This window comes from Symsagittifera roscoffensis, chromosome 1 (genome assembly GCF_963678635.1).
Source record: "Symsagittifera roscoffensis chromosome 1, txSymRosc1.1, whole genome shotgun sequence".
NCBI classification, from domain to species: Eukaryota; Metazoa; Xenacoelomorpha; order Acoela; family Convolutidae; genus Symsagittifera; species Symsagittifera roscoffensis.
In genome coordinates, this window is record NC_087062.1 from 86,520,669 (window position 1) to 86,529,801 (window position 9,133).

Consider the following 9,133-nt stretch of genomic DNA (forward strand, 5'->3'; position numbering starts at 1 on the left):
ATTAGCAAAAACAAAAAAACAATCAACAACAAAACCAAATACAGGTGACGCACCACAAAAAAAAACATTCAATACGCCTACAGCATTATCACACTCACATAATTCATCAATTCGTCATCACTGACAATTTCTATTTAAAACACAGTATTCAAAATTTTAGCAGAATACGAATGCCATATGCCATATACGATATGCCACTAAAACAGAAAAACTCATTATTTTTGCAGCCGCAAGAATTAGATAGCGCTTCACTGAATAATCTTACAATTTAGTCTCTTTTTATGAAAAAAATAAACACAGATGAAAACTTTTCAAGGAAAACCGTGATAGCCCACGCCTTCAAGGATTAATAAAACTGAATCAAAAAATTTCCACATGACATAGATACCAGATTCGAGCTTCAAACATTATTATTTTTCAGGAAACGTCATTTTCAGAAATAAAAACACTTCATCACTAATGTGTAATTGAAGGAACAAAAATCTTACTATCATTAGCACTAGCAGCTGTAAACATGTCTTGTGCAGGATATCTCTTTTCAAGAAATTGTTAAAATTTTACCAATTATGAAGGAAACCTCCTTTGGTATAAAACATACAAGAAAAAAGTATCACCAATATGTGTTTTTGCAGATCAACAATGCCACCAACTAAATCCACTTTTCTAAAGAAAACACAAGTTTATTTTGTAGACTCAATTTCACGATGCACAAATTTTTGGGATACTTTCGTCCCAGGTGGATCGCAAAACAGTCATAAGGTAGTAGAACTCAACTCTGAAGAAATCAAATTTTCACCAGAGAGCACTCGCGCAATCGTAAGAAATTTAAAGATCCATTTACAAAAATATTGAATTTACTCGAAATCAGGTGTACAACATCAAATCAGAACACAACAATTTTATGAAACCCCACCGAAATAGATAACACCAAACGGTTATCTAGATTTAAACCAAAAAACAACTCACTGAAAAAACTGGTTTCTCATATACATGCGCACAAGGTTCTAGTGATTTTTTAAAGATTATAAAGATTACTTTACCGCAACCGAGAAAAACAACGCCCCAACTATTTTTCCCCGATCAGTTATTTACTTTTTAATATATAAAAATGATTTATTAGCTTCTTTAGGGTGGCTATAGTACATCATAGAACGACTCACACTCTTAGATGCAATATTTAACCCTAAAAGAATTTTGTTTTCACTTCGTACAGGAATATGCAACACATGTGCAACTCATATGCAAATTGACAAACAATCAAGTCTAGCTTGAATAATATTACTTGGGTTTTTTGAAATTGTTTCTACCTCAAAAAGTGAAACTTTACCAGACGACCATACTACTTTTTAAATCTAAATTTATTAACGAAACCAAACACATATATCATTCAACAAAACAAAATACTTTTTAAGGTTGAAGAACCATCAAACTAACAAATCTTATGAAATCAATAACACACAATTATTTCCCCACACAAACCGTAGGATAAAGTTTCTCTAGCGCCACATGATCATGATCGTCAAAACAAGGAAACCCAACGAAGCCAAATTTCTCATATGGCTAAAAAGTCACAAAATCCCAATGAAGCAAGGAAAAAAGATAGAGAACAACCTCACACAGTTAACTTTCATTCTCAGAACGATAATGGTTTCAACCCACATTGAGCCAACATTTCAGATCCCTCCATTGCTCTCTTCCCTATCCTTCTAACTTCCAAGGTCCGAACTTTGTCATCTCCATCTCTGACCTCGTCTTCTCTCCCTTTCAGGTATACAATTCTGTTTTCTCCACCTAACTCGCCCCACATGCGCTCTGATGACTCTATCCAGACAATTTTAAGTTTGACTCCGAACTGTGTCCCATTTTGAAACTCTTACAACCATCAGAAACATTAACATCATCCAAAAGCAACACTCCACAGCTGCACAGCGTTTATTAATGAAAAAAATACCCGCCAAACCCATCCAAATTTTTAGTGAATCGACCTTCATCAATCAGACTTCTCCGCACTCACCATCTTAGGGATGCTTATACCCACGAGTTTTTAATTGTTAACCTTCCCTTTTTCCTTCAAAACTGCCCCATTAACAACGAACCCCAAGGAAAACTAGATTCTTACGTGGAGGAGCACTCAATAATTCTTGCACTTTCTTGAGTTTGTTTCTATAATTTTACTTACCCATTCCATATACCACTCCGTAAATCCGAAGACGATGAACTATATATAACAGCACTTCACCAACCTAATAAAGCTGTTCAATTTCAATTTTTTTTCTTAGGTTGGATTATTGCATGTTCTAAATCATTTAGCACGAATGACTTATAGGTTCATAAAATGCACACTACAATCACATTGTCATCCGATACATTGAAGACTCATCATACAGCGCAGACACTGCAGTAACTTCGGAAGTCACTGAAATTTTTTTATAAAACTGGCCTACGAAACTAACCCACAGACACACATTTTTTTCGTTTCATACAAAACATTTCCCATCAACTCCACCTTCACATAACGCATGAACTATAAATACACATCACCCTTCTTCTTAAGCTTCATTTTTGCATAAAAAACTAACCTACACGCCATCCTCCCTAACTAGGGTCCTATCCGGCAAATGTCCATCTTTTACCCCTTTTTAAACACCTTCTCCATAGAGGATAACCACCCCATTATCACCCCGCACAAATACATGTATGAAACTTGTTGAAATGAAACTGAAAGAAAAAAATCCACTGCTCAAATATTAAGCCTAATCTTTATAATTTTATTCAACTTACCACGAAATCACTGTAACACCAGAGGAACTGGCAATTATCCAGGCATTTGAGCTTCCTTGGCCGCTTTTACGCTAGAGAAAAATAATCAACATCACCTATAATAGAAAATAAACTACTCAATGGATTTTTCTCCGACCCCGGCTCTAGGTAAATATGGACTTGCTGTTTACTAATTAATCGTGAATAATTACATGCCATTTTCTCTGAGTGTATATTGCCACCTTTCTTTTAAATTTCATCGAAAATTTCTAAAATCAAGAAAAAACACAGACACAAATTCATAAACTTTTCAACCAAAAATGTCAACCGGTCTCATTAAAATCTAATTATGAAGCAAAATAATAGAATTAATTTGATGTAATTTAATAGTTCTAATGTAGTTAAGTTGTCGTACAATGTAATAAGTTGATAAATGAGTAATAAAGTAAAAATGAAAACAAAATAATTTTGTGTGCTTGATTTTGTAAGCTCTCCAATTCGCCCCTTGATTTGTCCAATTTTCATACACTCTCTTTTGAATTTGAACAAAATTTGCGTGACAATAGTAGTGAATAAACGAAACTCACCTTCGGCAAACTAACTGATTTCAACTTCAAACTGCTTTTGCGCGGTTCAAACTTTGCTTTAAGCCGGTTTGAATAAGGATTAGGGCTCAGATAGCCAACGCAGCTGGCTAAAACCACCACACTCATATCAGGTACAAGAAAGTCAGTCCCACTTACTCAAATCAGATTACAAGTAAATCAATTATTCTTTAGAAAATCGAATCAAAATTTTACTAAGATTACAGGAAAAATTAAAAAACTCCAAGTAAATTTTAATCAAATACGAACTGTTTTCATGAAAGGAACACAAAATGAAAAAAAAAAGATCAATCACCTGTAACAAAAACAGAAGAGTAAATAAACAAGAAGGGACTCTACTCAAAGAGACGCTCACACGCATGCCCCCAACTGGCCTCACCCACTGGTGATGGACGTCCTGAGCATGCTCCATAGCCGGCCTCACCGACCGCGCTACAACCACACTTAGACACAACCCACAACTTTCTTACTAAGAGTAGATCTTTGGTTATTAAATCTTCAAAATAACCGAACCAAACAAAACAGTTTTGCGGAAACAACTAAAAAGATCATAACTCAAACTGAATCACTTAAGGGGCAGCTATAAGTAAAGAACAGATTTCACAGAGCAAAAGAAACCAGCAGCAAACTGAAGATAAAAACTCGAAAATATTCCGAGTATGGAATGGCAAATCTATTGATTTAGCTTGCCGCAGTCACAACCCTGAAACGAACCAATGTCCGAATTGGTTTTGAAATTCAAACATACGAATCTCTGTCACTTGGCGCTTCACTCTGAGAAGTCAACCATTGTGTAGCTAGTCGGTCTAAATGAACGAATAGTTGAAAATGCACGTAATTTTGCGCTAACTTATGAGATCTACACTTCAGTGGCACAAATCTCCGATTACAAAAAGAAGATTGACCACGTTGTTGCACACGCATTTCATACTAAAGCATACGAAGCCTATTTTAGTAAATTTGATAGCATCAAGTCCTTTTAAAAATCCATGTCCTTAAAGAACTGCTCGCATGAAGTTATGCTAGAAAAAAATAACTCACACACATACTTATCGTTTCAGACAAAAGTACCTGTTACAAAGATCCCACTAAAAGCAAATAATAATTTTATCCTTTGATGTTTAACATTTTACAATATTCAGAACTAAGCAACCATGATCCATTAATAAACTTTTTGATAACTTGTAAAGCTGAAACTATTTTTAGTTTCAGCCAGAAACTTATAGCATAATTTAGAAATCAATTGCCTCCTTCTCTCCCCTAACTTCGAAAGAATACCAGTATAGACTAGATTCAATGAAACTAGTAATTATAAGAGTCAGACTAGGATCGGTTTTGGATTAAGAAGTTGCACGAAACCTAAGCTAACTTCACACGCATACGTCGCACACACTCGCGCTGCCTCTCATTTCTGGCTGACAAAGTTTTCAAAAATGTTATTCTTTTGATAATTTTTCATTTGTTTCACCAAGCAACCTTTGGGGTGCCATCAAGGCCAAAACAAGCTAACATTAGGTAGAGGAGTCCGTGCGACATAAAAAGGATTTCAGAGTCTACTTCATATTTTAAAAAAAATCAAAGCGCAGGCTTGTTCACGCAGCGCAATTTTTTGGGGGGGTTGTGCATACTAGAGCTTCACTCAAGGTCAGGACTACAGTTTAGCAAACAACGATAGTTTATAAATCGAATTAATGAATTTTTTTATCTGGCTCATTTCCCTCAGCTTCAAAAAAACGCTAGCTCAAAAGTTCATCTTTTGCATCTTTTGAGTTATCTAAAAAACATGGGATGTGTCGGCTGCAAATGAAAAAGAAAGGTTAAATCAACTTTAATTTTTTAAAATGCAACAAGTTGAGGTATGTTTTACACTAATTTATCCTAAGTTCACCTGAAAAATATATCACTGCACACTATTCACAAAACTTGGGGGAGGTTTCGAGGTGAATTGTTGCCGTGCTGTTTTTTTTCAATTTTTTTCTTGCAATGATCGGTATGCAGGGCATTCCTAAGGACCTTCGCCTTGTGGTCTGCTTGGGTTGAGCAAATTTTGCTAATTTTAAATCAAAATAACGTTTTGCCAGTTACAAATAATTTTTATACCTCTGAGTTACTTACTGAGGGAGGTGCCTTTCGTTCACATTTCAAGATGTGTCTGAGTGATTTTTTTGCTCCTCGAAGGTTTTTTTCCCAAATCGATTCGGCAGGGTTACAAGCTTTTGATCTAGAAGCTTGGCATCAAATTCGAAACAGTTTTTCCAACTTAAGCATCACAAGTTTTTTCATCTCAGTAAAAACTGAACAAATGTGTCCCATTGATTAATAATTACCAAACTGTGGACCAGGAGAACAACAAAAATTTTCGGATTTTTTCTTTTATCAAAATTATTTAACGGATGAAACTACGAACTTACAGTCAAGCCTGACGTTTAAGATTGTTAGGCCCTTCGTTCGCCATGATAATGATACTGCGTATGACTAATGGAAATTTCATGAGCTCGTAGAAAATAAACCGGATAGTCCGTTTGTCTTACTTTCAATCGGGTTGGATACGAGCTTGTTTGCTATTTGGAATGAGGAAAAAAATAATGAGATTAAGGAGCTTCCTAAACAGAGCCGTAGAATTGATCAAACTACTCAACAGTAAGTGATAAAGTAAAACTATTAACTTACTGACTCAAGTGACCATATTATACTTGCTCAAACGTCAATTGCTTAATATTTTGGTTACAATTTGTTTTCTTTTTCAGGTTTAAGAAAAGAGTAGTTGTTTTTTGGTATAATAACCATTCAACCCGTTTCTGAAACAGCGAATACATTTTGTTACTGCAAAGAAGAGAGACCGACTATTTCAGTTAGTGACGTAATATACTCTTACCATTATGTTTATTAAATAACCTTCACGAAAACGCTTTAAAAATGCATAGCATTGCCAAATAACAATATGTAATCCGAATCGATTCAGTTTTGCCAAAAAACTGCAAAAAATCTGTAACTTTTTACTGCCAAGCGATCAACTGTTTGATCGTTCTACAATGTCAGTTGTGATTAGTTTTTAAAATCTACCTCTTTCAGAGCAGAATAAGTAAATTTCGTAGTTTTCTAGCTTTCAATTTCAGGCTCAAGTTCTGAAGCCAAGTTTCCAAGAGATTTTCGCAAAACACATCAAACTTGTCAATTCGTAATCTTTTTAAACAATATATCAATGTCTATCAATTAATCTTAACTAAGAGTATGTTACTGTGACAACTGACGTCAAATTTAGCAACTGAGGTCAAGTTACTCACAATTGAATACGTGCATACACGTGCATACGTAACTATCCTTGATTTGAAAACAATTTGTAGTGATCTGTGATGAAAAAACGTGATGTTTAAGATTGAAAAAACTGTTTCGAACTTGATACCAAGCCTCTCGATCAAAAGCTTGTAACTCTACCAAATCGATTCGGGATATATAGCACCTTAGAGGAGCAAAAAAATCATTCAGACACATCTTAAAATGTGAATGATAGACACCTTCCCTCAGTAATTCAGAGGTACAAAAACTATTTGTAACTTGCAAAACGTTATTTTGATGTAAAGTTTGTGAAATAGTTAAATTGAACACTCTGGTGAAATGGCATAAGACTGAACTATTTGCTACGTCTGACAAACTTCCCAAATGAAGTTAGCGAAAAAAAACAACAGATAAATTGTCCGAAGCCAGAAAGAACAATACTGAGCCTTGTCAGTGACTTGCAGTAATACGGTGGACGATTACACATTAGACGGTAGCTGGAATCTTGCAGCAACGTGGCAATCTGAGCCAACTCCTCAACCCAAGCAAACTACAAGGCGAAGGTCCTTACGAATGCCCTGTATATCGATAATTGCAAGAAAAAAATTTAAAAAAAAAACAAAAAAAAACAGCACTGCACCACTTCACCTCGAGCCCTCTCCCAATTATTGTGAATAGTGAGCCGTGATATATTTTTCAATTAAACTTAGGATAAATTAGGGTAAAATTTACCGTAATTTTTTGTATTTCAATAATTTTCCTTAATTTTTTTATACGCAGCCGACACAACCCATGTTTCTTAGATAACTCAAAAGATGAACTTTTGAGCTAGCGTTTTTTTTGAAGCTGAGGGAAATAAGCAAGTTAAAAAAAAGTTCATTGGTTTGATATACATATTACCGTTGTTTGTTAAACTGTAGTCCTGACCTCGATTTAAGCCCTGGTATGCACCCCCCCCCCCCCACCAAAAAGTTGCGCTGCAGGAACAAATCTGCGTTTTGATTTTTTAAAATATGAAATTGGTTCTGAAACCCTTTTTATGTCGCACGGACACATCTAATGTTAGTTTAATTGGCCTTGATGGCCCCCAAAGATTGCTTGCTGAAAAAAATGAAAGATTACCAAAAAAATACCACTTTTGAAAGTTTTTTCAGCCAGAATTGAGAGTCAGCGCGAGTGTGTGCGACGTATGCGTGTGAAGTTAGCTTAGGTTTCGTGTAACTTCTTAGTCCAAAACCGATCCTTATCTTACTCTTAACTTTCCTAGTTTCAATAAATCTAGTGTATACTGGTATTCTTTCGAGGTTAGGGGAGAGAAGGAGGCAACTGATTTCTAAGTTAAACTACGAGTTTCAGCTTTACAAGTTATCATAAGTTTTAGTAATGGATCATGATTGTTTAGTTCTAAATATTGTACAGTGATGAATATTAAAGGATATAACAAATAATTGTTTTTAGGGGGCGCTTTGTAACACGTTTTTTTGTATGAAACGACAGTAAGTAGCAAGACAAACTGACAATCATACGGAAATAGGTTTTTACATTATTATTATGATAAGCTTCCTGCTCAAAACCAAAGGATAAAAAATAGAATTATTTTATCTACCTATGTGAATTAAATAGTCATTCATCGGAAAAAAAAACATTTCAGAAAGTTCAAATTTTTTTTTCAAATTGTTTGCTGAAGTTTTTTGATTGTGAGGAACTTTTCTATTACCAAAATGGCGCCACAAATTTTCATAAAATAGTTTTACTCGAAAAAAAAAGTTTCACGGCTTAAAGTAAGCATAGTTAGGCTATTGTAAGCCTGTTCGCTTGCTTTACTCACTCGAAATTATACGCAAAATCAAAAAATGGAAACCGGTTACTCTCGACACATGAAAAAGTTCTGCAATTTTTTAATGTCGTTCGAATCACAACTGAAAAGGGTTTTAATATGATATAAAACTCAATTGACTCCCAAGTTCGGAATAAAAACTGTAATCATGCGTATGCAGCATAAGAAAGAAACACGAACAAATTTGGGTTTCTCCACATCGAAAGTAACATATCATAAGCGCTTCAACAAACAAACTGATTTCTTACCAACGAATCAGAAGTTTTGTTAGAAAACTCAACTAAGACAAAATGAACTTGCACGTCGTGTATGAAAAATCTCGCTCAGCTATCAAGAATATCGACTGCATTGGTTTCCGAAGTCAATTGCGCTACATTACAAGAGCATAAAAAACGGGCAAACGAATGTTACTTGATATCAAAATCAGTTGGTCACAGGAATACATAGAACTAAACACGAACCAGAAGGTCACTTAGAAGACACTGAATAAAGAATAAAAACGCTAGGAACATACCAGGAAAAATACCAGGTTAAAATATTAAAAACAGTAAAAGTTCCTCACGAGTTGAAACAGTTTTAATTTCTTTCTTAATTATGTTTTATTTTGTATGAATAAAAGTAACTGTAAAACAAAAACTTTTTTTTATTTTTAGTT